Below are 20,783 nucleotides of genomic sequence, written 5' to 3'. Positions count from 1 at the left end.
ACCAAACCCTGATGATGAAATAGAAACAGAGCCTGTTCACAAGTTTACTCCAACCACGGCATGCTTCTGACTCATAACAGGTTACCTGCTTTTTGTCTCTGACCTTCTTGGAGCCCCCTGAATTCCAGTACCCAGGGCACATGCTCCCTCCTCCCTTCCTAGTTGTGGCCCTGCTTTAGAACACTCTAATGTTTTAATTTTTTGATTGAAATTTAGGCAGTTTAATGTCTCAAAGTACTCTGAAATTTTGGCATAAAATAAATAATTGGTGATAAAAAGAGACCATAGGATCATTTTGTTTAACTAAATATAATCTAATAGTTTCTGTCACAAAGTAGCCACTTATTGCAGACACAGGGCCAGATGTAATGCAATGTAAGATGGCCAGAGCTCTGATATTCTGTATGGACTTGTACATCTTTTTAAAGCGGCATTCATTTACAAGACAAAACTAACCTGGTTTTGCATTGTAAATGATTGCCACTTGAAAAAAACTTACAAGTATAGCCGGAATCTCAGAGCTCTGGCCATCTTACACTGCATTAGATCTGGCCCACAACGTCTGAACACACTTGTGGTATTGTTTCTACAATGCAAATAAAATGTTTTGCTTAAAGTTCTTTCCAACACTGTTGCAGAAGTTTTCACAAATGTATTAAACTTGTAGGTTACTTTGCTATCACCCTTCTGTCTGGTTCTTCCAAAAAGAACCAAAAAATGCTGGTGGAGTGTAAGTCAGGAAACTGTGCAAGCCACTTAATGACAACCTGCGCGCTTGTTGTTTTCTTCATAGGAAGTTCTGAAAGAGCCTGGAGTTATGTTATGAGTAGAGATGTGCACCGTAATTTTTTTGGGTTTTGTGTTTTGGTTTTGGATTCGGTTCCGCGGCCGTGTTTTGGATTCGGACGTGTTTTGGCAAAACCTCCCTGAAAATTTTTTGTCGGATTCGGGTGTGTTTTGGATTCGGGTGTTTTTTTTCAAAAACCCCTCAAAAACAGCTTAAATTATAGAATTTGGGGGTAATTTTGATCCTATAGTATTATTAACCTCAATAACCATAATTTCCACTCATTTCCAGTCTATTCTGAACACCTCACACCTCACAATATTATTTTTAGTCTTAAAATTTGCACCGTGGTCGCTGGATGACTAAGCTAAGTGATCCAAGTGGCCGGCACAAACACCTGGCCTATCTAGGAGTGGCACTGAAGTGTCAGACAGGATGGCCCCAAACAGCACATGATGCAAAGAAAAGAGAAAAAAAGGTGCACTGTGGTCGCTGGATGGCTAAGCTAAGTGACACAAACACCTCAAAATCACAGGAATTATTCATTCTAATCAATGGTATTATTGGTCCAAATCACTGGAAGAAAATGACAAAATCACTGGAAGTATTCGTTCTAATCAATGGTATTATTGGTCCAAATCACTGGAAGAAAATGACAAAATCACTGGAATTAAATGGCAGTAATGTCGGGAATTATATCAAATGGCAGTACCACTGGACATATACGGAAGTGTCAGACAGGATGGCACTTAAAAAAATTGTCCCCAAACAGCACATGATGCAAAGAAAAGAGAAAAATAGGTGCACTGTGGTCGCTGGATGGCTTAGCTAAGTGACACAAACTCATCAGTATCACAGCAATTATTCATTCTAATCAATGGTATTATTGGTCCAAATAACTGGACGAAAATTACAAAATCACTGGAATTATTTGGCAAGTTCACTGTAATTAATAATTATAAATCACTGATATAGTAAATTCTCGCTATCGCCTGCCTAGTGAATTGGAATCTAGATGGGATTCTGTACCGGGGACACAATAACTTTATCAATTGTCTAAAATCCACTGTACTAATAGCGGAAAATGGGCACACGTCTAACAGCACACTGATTATACTGAGAACTGATTATACTAATCACTGATGATACTATGGAGAACTGACACTGAGCAGCGAGAACAGCACTGGAATATTGTACTGTAGTATACTGGTCACCACAATGCAGCACTGACACTGAGCACAGATATTAAGCACTGATCAGGATACTAGAAGTGACACAGAGCTGCAAGATACAGAAATGGCCTACTGTAAAGTACTACTATATACTGGTGGTCACCACAATACTGCACTGTACTACAATATACTGGTCACAACAATGCAGCAGATATTGAGCACTGATCAGGATACTAGAACTTAGTCTGACACGGAGCTGCAAGATACAGCAATGGCCTACTGTAGTGCACTACTATAATATACTGGTCACCACAATGCAGCACACTGAGCACAGATATTACCAGGTGTATCTCACACATCGCTCAGTACAGATTACAGGATGTATAATCACCAGGTGTATAACACACGTCGCACAGTACAGTATACACTTACAGGGTGTATAATTAATTACCAGGTGTATCACACACATCGCACAGTACAGTATACAGGGTGTATAATCCCCAGGTGTATCTCACACATCGCACAGTACAGTATATAGGGTGTATAATCCCCAGGTGTATCTCACACATCGCTCAGTACAGTATATAGGGTGTATAATCCCCAGGTGTATCTCACACATCGCTCAGTACAGTATACAGGGTGTATAATCACCAGGTGTATCTCACACATTGCTCAGTACAGATTACAGGATGTATATTCACCAGGTGTATCTCACACATCACTCAGTACAGTATCTAGGGTGTATAATCCCCAGGTGTATCTCACACATCGCTCAGTACAGTATATAGGGTGTATAATCATCACCAGGTGTATCACACGCCGCACAGTACAGTATACAGGGTGTATAATCCCCAGGTGTATCTCACACATCACACAGTACAGTATATAGGGAGTATAATCCCCAGGTGTATCTCACACATCACTCAGTACAGTTTTTAGGGTATATAATCATCACCAGGTGTATCACACGCCGCACAGTACAGTATACAGGGTGTATAATCCCCAGGTGTATCTCACACATCGCACAGTACAGTATATAGGGTGTATAATCCCCAGGTGTATCTCACACATTGCTCAGTACAGTATATAGGGTGTATAATCCCCAGGTGTATCTCACACATTGCATTGTACAGTATATAGGGTGTATAATCACCAGGTGTATCTCACACATCGCACAGTACAGTATATAGGGTATATAATCCCCAGGTGTATCTCACACATCACACAGTACAGTTTATAGGGTGTATAATCCCCAGGTGTATCTCACACATCGCTCAGTACAGTATATAGGGTGTATAATCACCAGGTGTATCTCACACATTGCACAGTACAGTATATAGGGTGTATAATCACCAGGTGTATCTCACACATCGCACAGTACAGTATATAGGGTGTATAATCCCCAGGTGTATCTTACACATCACACAGTACAGTATATAAGGTGTATAATCCCCAGGTGTATCTCACACATTGCTCAGTACAGTATACAGGGTGTATAATCACCAGGTGTATCACAAACATTGCACAGTACAGTATAAAGGGTGTATAATCATCACCAGGTGTATCACACACCGCACAGTACAGTATATAGGGTGCAATTTCCCCAGGTGTATCTCGCACATCGCTCAGTACAGATTACAGGATGTATAAAATCACCAGGTGTATAACACACGTCACACAGTACAGTATACATACTGGTCACTACAGTGCAGCAGATATTGAGCACTGATCAGGATACTAGAAGTGACACAGAGCTGCAAGATACAGCAATGGCCTACTGTACTGTACTATATGTATACTTCTGGTCACCAAAATGCTGCACTGTCCTACTATATACTGCTCACAACAATGCAGCACAGATATGGATAGTATACTTAACACAGCTGTAAGATACAGCAATGGCCTACTGTACTGTACTACTGTATATGTATACTGCTGGTCACCAAAATGCTGCACTGTCCTACTATATACTGCTCACAATAATGCAGCACAGATATGGATAGTATACTTGACACAGAGCTGCAAGATACAGCACTGGCCTACTGTACTGTACTACTATAATTATATACTGGTGGTCCCCACAATGCAGCACACTGAGCACAGATATTTGCAGCACACTGAGCACAGATATGGAGCGTTTTCAGGCTGAGAACGTAGATATTTGCAGCACACTGAGCACAGATATCTGCAGCACACTGAGCACAGATACAGAGCTTTTCAGGGAGAGAATGCAGCCACGTCCTCTCCGTGCAATCTCCAATGCACGAGTAAAAATGGCGGCGATGCGCGGCTCTTTATATAGAATACGAATCTCGCGAGAATCTGACAGCGGGATGATGACATTCGGGCGCGTTCGGGTTAACCGAGCAAGGCTGAAGATCCGAGGCTGCCTCGGAACCGTGTAAAATAGGTGAAGTTCGGGGGGGTTCGGATCTTGACGAACCGAACCCGCTCATCTCTAGTTATGAGTCATTATTTTGCTGTAGGATTAAACTTTGACCATGTAGATGTAGACCAAAGGGTATTAAATGGTGATACAAAATGCTGAGGTAGTTCTTTTGACTCAGGATACTGTGCAAGCTTCCAACTAAGGAGCAAAAGATCCACAGAACATCATGTTTCCTTCTCAGTGTTTGACAGTTGGTGTCACAACGGTTTGTGCACTATACTGCATTTACCAATGTGTGTAAATCCCAAATTATGTTTTGCAAATGAAGACATTGTCCATTTAAATGTAGGTCTTTAGCATGCTGAGAATTGGCACCTTTTACAAACTGTTGCTTGGTAAATGAACTCCACATACTCAGGAACCATCCTTTTGCCTACTCTGTAGCATATAAAAACACTGTACGACGAACCAAAGATTATTTTGTCCATAAGACCTTCTTCCAGTCTTCAGCAGTTGCCTAGTAATGCTTCCTGGCCCATACAAGTCTCATTCTATTGCTGTAGAACAACTGTAAGTTATTTACATGTTCTTTGTTCCAAGGAAAAGTTTGCTAATAAACGTTTTTTCTTTTTTATGACTTACTGAACCTTTGCACCATTTAAGGTTATTCACTTTACTTGATATTTTTTAAATTTTTATAAAAACTGAAACAATGTAGGTGTTCTAAACATTTGACAGGTAGTATACTGTATGTATGTATGTATTTATAACAATGTATATTTAAATTCTAACACCTAATGTCACTACCATAATCAGTAGAATACACAATGGCAAGAACAAATACCATCTGATTATCCAGATTTCTGTAAAAATTGCTCATAAAAAGTCTGCTTATACTAAAGGGGGGTATACACGGGAGAGATGTGTGCTGAGCGAACCGCTCAGCACACATCTCTCCCGCCGCTCAGCAGAGCGCGATGTGTGCTGAGCGATGCGGGGGGAGGACAGGGGCCGCTCACTTCACCCAGCGGGTGAAGTGAGCGACCCGCTAGATTGGCCTGCATGCAGGCTCAATCTAGCAGCAGCGATAGCGATGTGCGAGGCCACGCATCGCTATCGCTGAGGGGGCTACACACGAGTGATCTGTGCTTAAAATATAAGCAATCTAGTCAGATTGCTTAGATTTTAAGCACGGATCTCTCCGTGAGTAACCCCTTAACACACAAACTACAGTACTTTACTTGATTGATTTTTCGCATTTTCATCAAGCCACACCTCCAGTTTTAATCCAGTCTCATCTCAGCCAGGTTCAACAAAGGGGGCCACAACTCAAATATTACAGATGTAATTGACTTTTTTTTAAATTGGTATTAAGACCTGATTCAGAGATGGACACAATGTTAATGTTTTATGCAGTAGAAATATTTTTTTTTCTCTCTGCGCATGCATCTAACTTGCACTGCGCATGTGCTGCAATGGTCTTGCAATGATAGTAACAGTGTGGATTTATTTGCAAAGCAATTGACAGTAAGGGATTGTATGTGGTAGGTGATGGGGGAGTGGCATCTCAAACATCTTTTACTCATATAGAGTGGGATGCATGATGAAATGCATTCTGCCATTCATTGCAAGCATATGAAAATCATCAAGGACAGCTCTCCCGATAAGAGCAGTCCTTTGTAATAGAAGGACTTCCGGGTTTAGGACCTCAAAGTCCTTCTGAGCATGGGCTGAGGGACACTCACTGCTGGGGTGGTAGGAGGAATCCTATAGGATCCCTCTTAGGGGGCATTATGATTAGAAGCCCATTGGCTTCTACTGAGTAGCACCATCTAAAGATGGAGTTGCCCACCACATCCAAGCTCTGGAATGTATCACATTCCGGAGCTTGGTGCATACAGTATGTGGAAAGTGAACAAACATTGGCAAACAGCATTTTTGGAGGTTAGACTGTAAATTATGCATTGCTGCATCCTGCTCATATTCAGTGAACATAGGGTTAATCAGAAGCTTGATAATTGACCAATGTCCATCCGATGGTTGCATCTTCTTAGACAAGCAGTAGATCTGAGATGCCTCCAATGGGCATCTTAATGCAAATACCGGAGGCAGCAACACTTGCACATTTTTGCATAGCCACCATGTACTGAATCGCAGCTAGGAAGGCATTGTATACATCTCTAAATCAAGCACTAGGGGGTACATTTACTAAAGTGCAATATGTTGTCCATAGCAACCAATCAGATTCTAACTATTATCTTCTAGAAGGTGCTAGATAAACATTATGTACAATCTGATTGGTTGCTATGGTCAACATCTGCACTTCTAAAAACCCACACTTTCGTAAAGTAAGTTTGAGACTGACTCTGAATCAAGCCCTCCAATGATCATAGTGATTTGAATACCCTTTTAAATCAGAAAAAGCAGAATTGTAGAAAGCTGCAAACAACTTTTTAAAGTAAGCAAATAAAATCTGTTCTGCACCAGTTACTGTAATTAAATATTGTTTAGAAACCAGATGAAAACTTAAATTATAAGTACCTATTTTAAATGTGTGTTTTTTTTAAATATCCTCCATAAAATACATATACTATAAAGCATTTTACAACAGGTCATGTTTCAAATAACTTAATTTGTATAATATGATTCCAATGTTACTTATATTTTTATTGTTTATTTTTCAGACAAAATACATTTTGAAAGTCAGTTTTGTAAACAATGTTTTATGAAAACTTTGAAATAATGTTTTATTGCATAGAAATTTTGTATAGTTTAGAACTATTTTATGCTAAGGCATCTTTCCATATTCCCTATTTGAAATGTTCTAATTCGGTGAAAGGTATGTCTACAAGTATTGCCTTATTATTTGTGTTGTATATTTAATGATTTTTTTGGGCTTGAATTGATATAGTATATTGTATCTGGGAAGTATTATTATTAGAAAGTGCCCAAGTGTTTCCTCTTTGTTTTACATTATGTTAATATTTTTTTAATATGTTAAAATCATATGTCCATAAAATAATTAGTGTTTCAATTTATATGAAAAAAACTTTTAGAAGTTCTCTTATTGCATACAGACACTGCAGTTACTGTATATCCAATAATTAAACACACCCTAAGGAAGTGTACTACAGTAACTAAGTATCCTTTAAAGGATGTGTAGAACAAAAAAGTATTGCCAAAAAATGATCAAGAAAAATAATATTAGCAACAATTTAAATAAATGAAAAAATACAACCAACAATACAACCACTGGGGATTAGGACATTTTGACCCCAAATAAATTATCAGTCTTCCTAAAACTTATTTAGGAGGATGCTCTTGTTGATCATGCCTTTGACTATAACATTATTACTGCAAACATATTTTGTTTACTGTTAATTGAAATTTATTCTTGTATTTCAAGTCAAAACTGTTGTGATACAGAAAAAAATGCACACATTCTAATTTTCTATTTTTACTTTATCCTATTAATATACGTACTGATATATAGTATGTGTGTGACCTAAGGTTAAAAGGGTTAATGAAACTCACCTGTTTTTAATTAGAGAGGGTGAACATGGTGTACCAGACACTCACCGATTTATCAGGGGGAAAAAGCTGGACTGAAAAATAATTATTATTCATTTATTTTACTACAGGACAGGTTGGAAGTTATGAAAGTTATGCAAGGTGAATTTTAAGCAATACTATAAAAGATGTATTTAAAATATTGTTTTACTTTATTGCATGTGATTAAAATATATTACATAATATGTAAAATAGACATATTGTAGAATAATTCTGACAAAACTCACAAAGTACAACCTTCGCTAGTTATTTTTTGAGTTGATGTGGACAATGAAAACATTCCTGATTGTTTAATGATATGAGTTAAATAAAATATATAAAGAAACTGACATATATTTATTTATTTATTATTAAAAGTTATTTATATAGTGCACACATATTCCGCAGCTCTTTACAGATAATATTTGCCCATTCACATCAGTCTCTGCCCCAGTGGAGCTTACAATCTAGATTCCCTACCACATGTACACACAGACACACTCACTAGGGTTAACTTTGTTGGGAGCCAATTAACCTATCAGTATATTTTTGGATTGTGGGAGGAAACCCATGCAAATATGGAGAGAATATACAAACTCCACACAGTTAGAGCCCTGGTGGAAATCAACCCATGACCTCAGTGCTGTGAGGCAGTAATGCTAACCATTACACCATCCATACTGCAGAACAGGATGGTATTGGGATCCCGGCACCTGGTATGCCAGCAGTCAAAATACCAAGAGCAGCATCCCGAAGCTCAGGATCCAGACACCAATCTGGTAAGTAAATTGACCCCTAACCTCTCTAACCCTAAACCTGCTTTCCTGCAGCTGACTCTAGCCCTCCCATTCCCTGAAAATTTATGTTAACCCTACCTGGCAGTGCCCTACCCTAATCCTCCCTCCCCACCCCTAAACCTAACCCTCTTGCCCCACAGCCTAATCCTCACCTGGGGGCAAGGATGTCAAAAAATAATCTGTTACAGTAGTAAATGTATGCTTTAGACCCTGAAACACAAAATTTTTCAAAACTGACCAAACATCAACCAAAAATTGATCAAATTCTACCAAAATCGACTTTTAGTAAATGTACACCTATATGGTTGGTGCAATGATGATAATAATAATAATAATAATAATAATAATAATAATATTATTTATATAGCACTTTTCTCCTAATAGGACTCAAAGAGCTTTATATTTGCTTTTACAGCACAAAATACAAAACAAGCTTAACAGTAGATACAGTATTAGGGAAATGTGATGATGATTATAGGGCTATCTTGCTGGTTCTGATTGGCTGATTCCATATTCATAAGTATTCAAGGCTGTCTGCAATACTTAATTGGCATTCGGACAACCAAAATCAAAGATTCCTATTTGATTATTTAATTTGGAATACAATAGTTGTTTTTTATTTAATATGATTTTACTTAATTTGTGTTTAAATCTTATATACAATTGGATGTAAAATATGCATTTATGTACTGCAGATACACTCACAAAAAGGTTATATGTCCTTCCTTAAGCAGAGTCACATGGATTTTGTATAAATGCTGCACATGTAGACGACATGAAAGACACATACAGTATGCACTTATATATTTTGTGGGAATTTGACACTTAGTGCAACATACTGTGAGTACTAATAATGATGATGACCCAGCTACTTCTGATGGGATAAGTGAATATTGATACATACCATTGATGCTATATAAATTATTGGTATATTGGTATTGGTAATATTTGCATTCGAGTTTGTATTTATTTTACTTATTTTTTATTTGCATCTGTATTCAGTAATTGTACAGAGTAAATGTGATTTTAGTTTTTATTAAGAACACTGTCCATACACTAACAGATTAAATTATGTATATGATGCTTCATTGAAGTACTGTATTGTGTACAAACTGGGTACTTTAACTTTAGTATTTTCTACTAAACAAATTCATATGCTACTGTTTTGTCCTAGTGTCAATCTGTCACATATACCACTGTCTGTCACTGTGTAAAACTCTACACCAGCCCCTTTATTTGGAGTAAGTGACTTTTGTATTTATTTATTTTTTATATAACACGTTCTTACTTTATTATACTGTATATAGTAAAAGGGCATAGGGGTCTATTTACTAAGCCTAGGACTGAAATAAAGTGGACGGAGAAAAACTACCAGTCAATCAGGTCCTAACTGCTGTGTTAAAAAAAAAATGAGTTAGGAGCTGGTTTGGTGGCACTTTTTCTCAGTCCACTTTATCTCCATCCAAGGCTTAGTAAATAGACCCCTTTACTTAAACTGTCAAGCTGTTATCAGTATACTTTCTCTATGCTATCTTTATTTATGTGGATCATAAATATACACACTTATTATGCTTGATATATGCCTTCTGCAAATGCTATTTTTTTTAGCTGACACATCTACAGGTGATGTAGTCAAGTTACCGGCGGATAGGATACCGCCAATCAGTAAACTGGTGCTGGCATCCCGACCACCACACATCCTGACATGCCGACTACAGGGACTATTCCCACTCATGGGTGTCCACGACACCCATAGAGAGGGGACAGAACCTGTGGCGAGCGCAGTGAGCCACTGAGCCTGCTGCGAGGCATGCATAGCGAGCCCACAAGGGGCTCTGTTGCGCTTGCCCCCCACACCGGCAAACTGATGGCCAGGTTCCCGGCATCAGGATGTTGACTGCCAGGATCCCAACCATCGGTATTGCAATCCCAACCCATCTACAGCTTGATTCAACAAAATATATGCAGGCATATATTGCTTTTTATGTGCAACATTTCACTATCCTGATGTGTTCTGAGCACAAATAACCTAATATTGATTATTACAGTTTTCACTCTCTTCCTGTAAGTTTGATAAAGAGAAATTTGTCATGCTACATAATGTTATTTAAATTTGTAAGGTATATGTTTCTTTAAATTTTATCTTGTCTTAATCTACAAACATATTGCTAATTGTTTTTAACAATTGTCTAAGTAACTTGCTTCTCTTAATTTTATTAATTCATGTTTTATATGGTGTGTTTTATAGTTGATTTGTTTTAACTTATATAAAATGTCTATATAAACAACTTAGAAAAACGTGCCTTAATTGTGCCAATTTTCACAAGTAAATAATTTGTTTCTAACTTTATGCAACATTACTAGCAACTGGAGACCCGTAAACCTCTTTTCCTGCTCCAGCTGTGAGATACACAGCACACAGCTTTCCTTAGTGTGGTTATAGGTTTGATCTTGCCTTATAGAAAGTTATTTCACAACTCTTTTTTTTAGCTTGCTCAAGTTCATGTAATCCCTTTTTTTAGCACATCTTACTTGTTCTAGGTGAACTACATTTGCAAGACTTCCCTTTAGTATCATTGTTGAAGGTTATTACTAAACAAATATTGCTCACAGACAACTAAATAATCAATGTGACTAGGGCCCTCATTCCGAGTCGTTCGCTCTGTATTTTTCATCGCATCGCAGTGAAATTCCGCTTAGTGCGCATGCGCAATATTCGCACTGCGACTGCGCCAAGTATCTTTGCTATGAAGATAGTATTTTTACTCACGGCTTTTTCATCGCTCCGGCGATCGTAATGTGATTGACAGGAAATGGGTGTTACTGGGCGGAAACAGGCCGTTTTATGGGAGTGTGGCTGAAAACGCTACCGTTTCCGGAAAAAACGCAGGAGTGGCCGGAGAAACGGGGGAGTGGTTGGGCGAACGCTGGGTGTGTTTGTGACGTCAAACCAGGAACGACAAGCACTGAACTGATCGCACAGGCAGAGTAAGTCTGGAGCTACTCTAAAACTGCTAAGTAGTTTGTGAGCGCAATGTTGCGAATACATCGGTCGCAATTTTAAGATGCTAAGATACACTCCCAGTAGGCGGCGGCTTAGCGTGTGTAACTCTGCTAAATTCGCCTTGCGACCGATCAACTCGGAATGAGGGCCTATATTTTTGGTTTAAGCTTAGTTTACCTCTTGCCATTACTTTTCATTTTACTTTGTGGTTCCTTTGATCTTTACCATGTTTTTTTTTTTGAACAGGCATAAACAGAAATGCAGCAAAACAATATACTTTTGCAAACATCAGTTGATGTCTGTTTAATGATTTCTTTGCAAGCAGTAAAAATAAAAGCATGTGCATACTCTGAACTGAATAGGTCACTTGCTATTTACTGTTCTCAGTAAAATAGCATCTCAGTTTACATAGGTTTACACAGGTAGTTAAACCATTTCATATAACGCTTTTACACATGAGGAGTGCTTTCTGCATTATAGCAAGGCCAACTTGTCTTTCTAAAATATTTAAATTTAGGATGACTATGGCCATACAATTTCTTTGAATAGCTTATTTAGTTTATATAGTCTATTGCAACAGGAAACATTTGATTTGTAAATCAATGCTGTCTGTTAACTGTATTCTATTCGTAGCCTCTTAATCACTTACGTAGTAGTTCAAAATGGTGGAGCTAACTACAGCAATAGACATTATCCAAATTAGATTATGATTTATGATGACATTTCAAGTAAATCCAGTGTTATTTTGGAACAGCAGATTTCAAAAAGTTGTAAAGTTATGGAAATGCTCAGTTTGAGAGTCGCTTTTTCTTGCTTACTCCTTCCTTTATTGTGCAGGGGAGAGAGAAGTGGCTGAAGGCTTTGTAGGTCAGGTGAGACATTTGAACTTTATTTTGGAAGTGACAGTGAGCCTATTGACAGAGAGGGTCAGTTGCTGTAGAGTGGTGAGAGAGAACAATAAGGTGGTCAGCGGAATCTAGGATACATTGAAAATGTGCAAGGTGGGACTTGGGAAGGATAGAAAGAAGGAGGTTACAGTAATCAGGGCAAAAGATAGTGAGGTAATGACTGAGAGTCATTTGTTTTTAAACTAAGAAATGGCTGAAACTGTGGTGGAGGTGAAATTGGCAGGAATGGGAGAGGAACTCAATATGTAGATTGAGGGAGAATCCCAGACAGTGGACTCGAAAGACAGAAGAGACTGTGTTGCCTTCAATAAGTAGAAAGAGGAGGGTAGGCGAGGGAATTTGAGAGGGAGGATACAATGATTTCAGTTTAAACATATTGCATTTCAGACAGCACTGGGACATCCAGTATGAGATGTACAAAAGAAAATTGGAAACATGTGACAGAAGGGAGGGGAATATGGTTGCATATTTTGAATAAATTGTGAATGCTCATCTACCATGGGAACATTAACAAATACACTTAAACTAATGTTTTAACCATACATTTAACAGTAAAGCAATTTGTTTAAACATTTGTTTTGCTTGCAAAAAAAGGCATTTGCTATTTGGATCCTCTAATATTTAAAAACCTCTCTAAATTAATATTTGTTTCTCTCCATTTCATGTATGGGAAAAAAATAGCTAAACTTCACACAAAAATACAATGACAAAAGAAACAACAGTATCAACTTTAGAGATAAATTTGCAATCAGCCAATTAGAGGCAGTTATATAGTGCTAGTAACTCTCTTCATTAAGATCAGTGTGCATTTGCTGTATTTTATCTCTCCTTAGTCACCACTTTATGAGCAGGCCTATATATATATTTCTGTGCCAGTCTGCAGCTATTCACAATTACACATAAATGCCCAAACTGTGCTCTGCATATGCTAGTTGCCTCTCTTCTTCCCTTTTCCACCTCTCCAGATACAAGCATGCATGAGTCCAATATGTATATGTGGATATGCATGTGATCTCTTTTTTTAGCTACAGTATATAGAATATTTTCCATAGTTTCCACTATGCAAAGGAGTACATGTTCTTCTAAGCATCAGCCCCTATATAGCTAAATTTTTCTTCTTATAATAACAATTATTATTATAAGTAACTATTCTTATAATAAAGTTGTATTGGTTGTGTACATATAATTTTTTTTTTGGGGGGGAGAAATGTCGAGAAATGTACTCTTTGGGACTGTGTATGAACTATAGAGACTAAAAAAATTGAGGGGGGATTTTTTTTGTCTGTCTGTTCCGGCAACACCAAAAATTACAGGATAAATTTGGATTGTGTTTTCACTATTGTATAGCTTAGTCACCTTAAAAGAAACTGAGGTATGTATTATCTTATTGTGACATCAGGGAGAGGAGCAATAAAGGAAAAACCAGACACTTGACCCTTGGCACATGCAGTGTGCATGCTCCTCAAGCCAAAAATTGCTACTGTATATGTATACAAATATAATTTTGTTGGGATAAATATACTCCTACGGACTGTTTATGAACTATGGAGATTAAAAATAAATTTTCAGAATTTGCACAGGGTCCTCAAGTTCAAAATGACTATATGTATATAAATATACAGTATATGCTGTACATAAATATTGCACATCCTGAACACATAAGTTATATATGTAGGTATATACGCTACCGAGGTGGACCATCATTAGTGAATGGGGCGAGAGTGCATCGTAAACGTGCACACGCCCCATTCAGAGTGAATGGGAGCGTCTATGTATGCCCAGCGGCGGGCCGAGGCGCAGGCACGCCTAGAGATGCAACTTGCCCCCGCCTGCTATGTAGCCATTCTCAATGAGCGTGGCTCCATCTGTACATTAAGCACTAGTGAGGCAGCTTATCTTGATTTATGAAGTTGCAGTGTACTGTACATGCCAATCTAGTAGATTACACACCAAGGCAAATTCACATATCAAAAAATAGAAAACTGTAGATTGCTTATCAGTGTTCTGTTGCAGGGACAAATGCTCTGGGCTGCAGGCATATATCTCAGCACCAGCTGCATCTCCCATGGGCAGTTTTGTGTGGCTTGCGCAAGAGTTAGAAGACTGAAGCATCTTTTTGTATTAATCCCTGAAGGAAAAACTGCAAATATTGTTTACAAAGACATTTTGTGATCAATGTCTAGAGTATAAAATATAGATCACAATATTAAATACCACTTCTGTCTTTGTAAAATTAGTTCCACTGAGCAATACTAGTGATGTGCACCGGACATTTTTCGGGTTTTGTGTTTTGGTTTTGGGTTCGGTTCCGCGGCCGTGTTTTGGATTCGGACGCATTTTGGCAAAACCTCACCGAAATTTTTTTGTCGGATTCGGGTGTGTTTTGGATTCGGGTGTTTTTTTAAAAAAAACCTAAAAAACAGCTTAAATCATAGAATTTGGGGGTCATTTTGATCCCAAAGTATTATTAACCTCAATAACCATAATTTCCACTCATTTTCAGTCTATTCTGAACACCTCACACCTCACAATATTATTTTTAGTCCTAAAATTTGCACCGAGGTAGCTGTGTGACTAAGCTAAGCGACCCAAGTGGCCGACACAAACACCTGGCCCATCTAGGAGTGGCACTGCAGTGTCAGACAGGATGGCACTTGAAAAAAATACTCCCCAAACAGCACATGATGCAAAGAAAAAAAGAGGCGCAATGAGGTAGCTGTGTGACTAAGATAAGCGACCCAAGTGGCCGACACAAACACCTGGCCCATCTAGGAGTGGCACTGCAGTGTCACGCAGGATGGCCCTTCAAAAAAATACTCCCCAAACAGCACATGACGCAAAGAAAAAAAGAGGCGCAATGAGGTAGCTGTGTGACTAAGCTAAGCGACCCAAGTGGCCGACACAAACACCTGGCCCATCTAGGAGTGGCACTGCAGTGTCACGCAGGATGGCCCTTCAAAAAAATACTCCCCAAACAGCACATGACGCAAAGAAAAATGAAAGAAAAAAGAGGTGCAAGATGGAATTGTCCTTGGGCCCTCCCACCCACCCTTATGTTGTATAAACAGGACATGCACACTTTAACGAACCCATCATTTCAGCGACAGGGTCTGCCACATGACTGTGACTGAAATGACTGGTTGGTTTGGGCCCCCACCAAAAAAGAAGCAATCAATCTCTCCTTGCACAAACTGGCTCTACAGAGGCAAGATGTCCACCTCATCATCATCGTCCGATTCATCACCCCTTTCACTGTGTACATCCCCCTCCTCACAGATTATTAATTCGTCCCCACTGGAATCCACCATCTCAGGTCCCCGTGTACTTTCTGAAGGCAATTGCTGCTGGTGAATGTCTCCATGGATGAATTGATTATAATTCATTTTAATGAACATCATCTTCTCCACATTTTCTGGAAGTAACCTCGTACGCCGATTGCTGATAAGGTGAGCGGCGGCACTAAACACTCTTTCGGAGTACACACTGGAGGGAGGGCAACTTAGGTAGAATAAAGCCAGTTTCTGCAAGGGCCTCCAAATTGCCTCTTTTTCCTGCCAGTATACGTACGGACTGTCTGACGTGCCTACTTGGATGCGGTCACTCATATAATCCTCCACCATTCTTTCAATTGTGAGAGAATCATATGCAGTGACAGTAGACGACATGTCAGTAATCGTTGGCAGGTCCTTCAGTCCGGACCAGATGTCAGCACTCGCTCCAGACTGCCCTGCATCACCACCAGCGGGTGGGCTTGGAATTCGTAGCCTTTTCCTCGTACCCCCAGTTGCGGGAGAATGTGAAGGAGGACATGTTGACGGGTCACGTTCCGCTTGACTTGACAATTTTCTCACCAGCAGGTCTTTGAACCTCTGCAGACTTGTGTCTGCCGGAAAGAGAGATACAACGTAGGTTTTAAATCTAGGATCGAGCACGTGGCCAAAATGTAGTGCTCTGATTTCAACAGATTGACCACCCGTGAATCCTGGTTGAGCGAATGAAGGGCTCCATCCACAAGTCCCACATGCCTAGCGGAATCGCTCTGTTTTAGCTCCTCCTTCAATGTCTCCAGCTTCTTCTGCAAAAGCCTGATGAGGGGAATGACCTGACTCAGGCTGGCAGTGTCTGAACTGACTTCACGTGTGGCAAGTTCAAAAGGTTGCAGAACCTTGCACAACGTTGAAATAATTCTCCACTGCGCTTGAGTCAGGTGCATTCCACCTCCTTTGCCTATATCGTGGCCAGATGTATAGGCTTGAATGGCCTTTTGCTGCTCCTCCATCCTCTGAAGCATATAGAGAGTTGAATTCCACCTCGTTACCACCTCTTGCTTCAGATGATGGCAGGGCAGGTTCAGGTGTTTTTGGTGGTGCTCCAGTCTTCTGTACGCGGTGCCTGTACGCCGAAAGTGGCCCGCAATTCTTCTGGCCACCGACAGCATCTCTTGCACGCCCCTGTCGTTTTTTAAATAATTCTGCACCACCAAATTCAAGGTATGTGCAAAACATGGGACGTGCTGGAATTTGCCCAGATGTAATGCACGCACAATATTGCTGGCGTTGTCCGATGCCACAAATCCCCAGGAGAGTCTAATTGGGGTAAGCCATTCTGCGATGATCTTCCACAGTTGCCGTAAGAGATTTTCAGCTGTGTGCGTATTCTGGAAACGGTGATACAAAGCGTAGCCTGCCTAGGAACAAGTTGGCGTTTGCGAGATGCTGCTACTGGTGCTGCCGCTGCTATTCTTGCAGCGGGAGGCAATACATCTACCCAGTGGGCTGTCACAGTCATGTAGTCCTGAGTCTGCCATGCTCCACTTGTCCACATGTCCGTGGTTAAGTGGACATTGGGTACAGCTGCATTTTTTAGGACACTGGTGACTCTTTTTCTGAGGTCTGTGTACATTTTCGGTATCGCCTGCCTAGAGAAATGGAACCTAGATGGTATTTGGTACCGGGGACACAGTACCTCAATCAAGTCTATAGTTGGCTCTGAAGTAACGATGGTGACCGGAACCACGTTTCTCACCGCCCAGGCTGCCAAGGCCTCAGTTATCCGCTTTGCAGCAGGATGACTGCTGTGATATTTCATCTTCCTCGCAAAGGACTGTTGGACAGTCAATTGCTTACTGGAAGTAGTACAAGTGGTCTTCCGACTTCCCCTCTGGGATGACGATCGACTCCCAGCAGCAACAACAGCAGCGCCAGCAGCAGTAGGCGTTACACTCAAGGATGCATCGGTGGAATCCCAGGCAGGAGAGGACTCGTCAGACTTGCCAGTGACATGGCCTGGAGGACTATTGGCATTCCTGGGTAAGGAGGAAATTGACACTGAGGGAGTTGGTGGTGTGGTTTGCGTGAGCTCGGTTACAAGAGGAAGGGATTTACTGGTCAGTGGACTGCTTCCGCTGTCGCCCAAAGTTTTTGAACTTGTCACTGACTTATGATGAATGCGCTGCAGGTGACGTATAAGGGAGGATGTTCCGAGGTGGTTAACATCCTTACCCCTACTTATTACAGCTTGACAAAGGCAACACACGGCTTGACACCTGTTGTCCGCATTTGTGTTGAAATAATTCCACACCGAAGAGCTGATTTTTTTTGTATTTTGACCAGGCATGTCAATGGCCATATTCCTCCCACGGACAACAGGTGTCTCCCCGGGTGCCTGACTTAAACAAACCACCTCACCATCAGAATCCTCCTTGTCAATTTCCTCCCCAGCGCCAGCAACACCCATATCCTCATCCTGGTGTACTTCAACACTGACATCTTCAATTTGACTATCAGGAACTGGACTGCGGGTGCTCCTTCCAGCACTTGCAGGGGGCGTGCAAATGGTGGAAGGCGCAAGCTCTTCCCGTCCAGTGTTGGGAAGGTCAGGCATCGCAACCGACACAATTGGACTCTCCTTGGGGATTTGTGATTTCGAAGAACGCACAGTTCTTTGCTGTGCTTTTGCCAACTTAAGTCTTTTCTTTTTTCTAGCGAGAGGATGAGTGCTTCCATCCTCATGTGAAGCTGAACCACTAGCCAAGAACATAGGCCAGGGCCTCAGCCGTTCCTTGCCACTCCGTGTGGTAAATGGCATATTGGCAAGTTTACGCTTCTCCTCAGACGCTTGATGGCATTTCATCGTCTCGGCCATGACTAGTGGCAGCAGCTTCAGCACGAGGTGGAAGTGGATCTTGATCTTTCCCTATTTTTTTAACCTCCACATTTTTTTCTCCATATTTTAATGCGCACAACTAAAAGGCACCACAGGTATACAATGTAGATGGATGGATACTATAGTATACTTATGGACGACGAGTGACGACACAGAGGTAGGTGCAGCAGTGGCCTACCATACTGCTATATACAGTATACTGGACCTGGTGGACACTGTCAGCAGACTGCGTTTATAGTATAAAAAAAAGACACCACAGGTATACAATGTAGATGGATGGATACTATAGTATACTTATGGACGACGAGTGATGACACAGAGGTAGGTACAGCAGTGGCCTACCGTACTGCTATATACAGTATAATGGACCTGGTGGACACTGTCAGCAGACTGCGTTTATAGTATAAAAAAAAAGATACCACAGGTATACAATGTAGATGGATGGATACTATAGTATACTTATGGACGACGAGTGACGACACAGAGGTAGGTACAGCAGTGGCCTACCGTACTGCTATATACAGTATAATGGACCTGGTGGACACTGTCAGCAGACTGCGTTTATAGTATAAAAAAAAAGACACCACAGGTATACAATGTAGATGGATGGATACTATAGTATACTTATGGATGACGAGTGACGACACAGAGGTAGGTACAGCAGTGGCCTACCGTACTGCTATATACAGTATAATGGACCTGGTGGACACTGTCAGCAGACTGCGTTTATAGTATAAAAAAAAAGACACCACAGGTATACAATGTAGATGGATGGATACTATAGTATACTTATGGACGACGAGTGACGACACAGAGGTAGGTACAGCAGTGGCCTACCGTACTGCTATATACAGTATAATGGACCTGGTGGACACTGTCAGCAGACTGCGTTTATAGTATAAAAAAAAAGACACCACAGGTATACAATGTAGATGGATGGATACTATAGTATCCTTATGGATGACGAGTGACGACACAGAGGTAGGTACAGCAGTGGCCTACCGTACTGCTATATACAGTATAATGGACCTGGTGGACACTGTCAGCAGACTGCGTTTATAGTATAAAAAAAAAGATACCACAGGTATACAATGTAGATGGATGGATACTATAGTATACTTATGGACGACGAGTGACGACACAGAGGTAGGTACAGCAGTGGCCTACCGTACTGCTATATATAGTATAATGGACCTGGTGGACACTGTCAGCAGACTGCGTTTATAGTATAAAAAAAAGACACCACAGGTATACAATGTAGATGGATGGATACTATAGTATACTTATGGACGACGAGTGACGACACAGAGGTAGGTACAGCAGTGGCCTACCGTACTGCTATATACAGTATAATGGACCTGGTGGACACTGTCAGCAGACTGCGTTTATAGTATGAAAAAAAAGACACCACAGGTATACAATGTAGATGGATGGATACTATAGTATACTTATGGATGACGAGTGACAACACAGAGGTAGGTACAGCAGTGGCCTACCGTACTGCTATATACAGTATAATGGACCTGGTGGACACTGTCAGCAGACTGCGTTTATAGTATAAAAAAAAGACACCACAGGTATACAATGTAGATGGATGGATACTATAGTATACTTATGGACGACGAGTGACGACACAGAGGTAGGTACAGCAGTTGCCTACCGTACTGCTATATACAGTATAATGGACCTGGTGGACACTGTCAGCAGACTGCGTTTATAGTATAAAAAAAAGACACCACAGGTATACAATGTAGATGGATGGATACTATAGTATACTTATGGACGACGAGTGACGACACAGAGGTAGGTACAGCAGTGGCCTACCGTACTGCTATATACAGTATAATGGACCTGGTGGACACTGTCAGCAGACTGCGTTTATAGTATAAAAAAAAAGACACCACAGGTATACAATGTAGATGGATGGATACTATAGTATACTTATGGACGACGAGTGACGACACAGAGGTAGGTACAGCAGTGGCCTACCGTACTGCTATATACAGTATAAT

Source organism: Pseudophryne corroboree, chromosome 1 (assembly GCF_028390025.1).
Source record: "Pseudophryne corroboree isolate aPseCor3 chromosome 1, aPseCor3.hap2, whole genome shotgun sequence".
Taxonomy (NCBI): domain Eukaryota; kingdom Metazoa; phylum Chordata; class Amphibia; order Anura; family Myobatrachidae; genus Pseudophryne; species Pseudophryne corroboree.
This window is presented reverse-complemented; position numbering follows the sequence as displayed.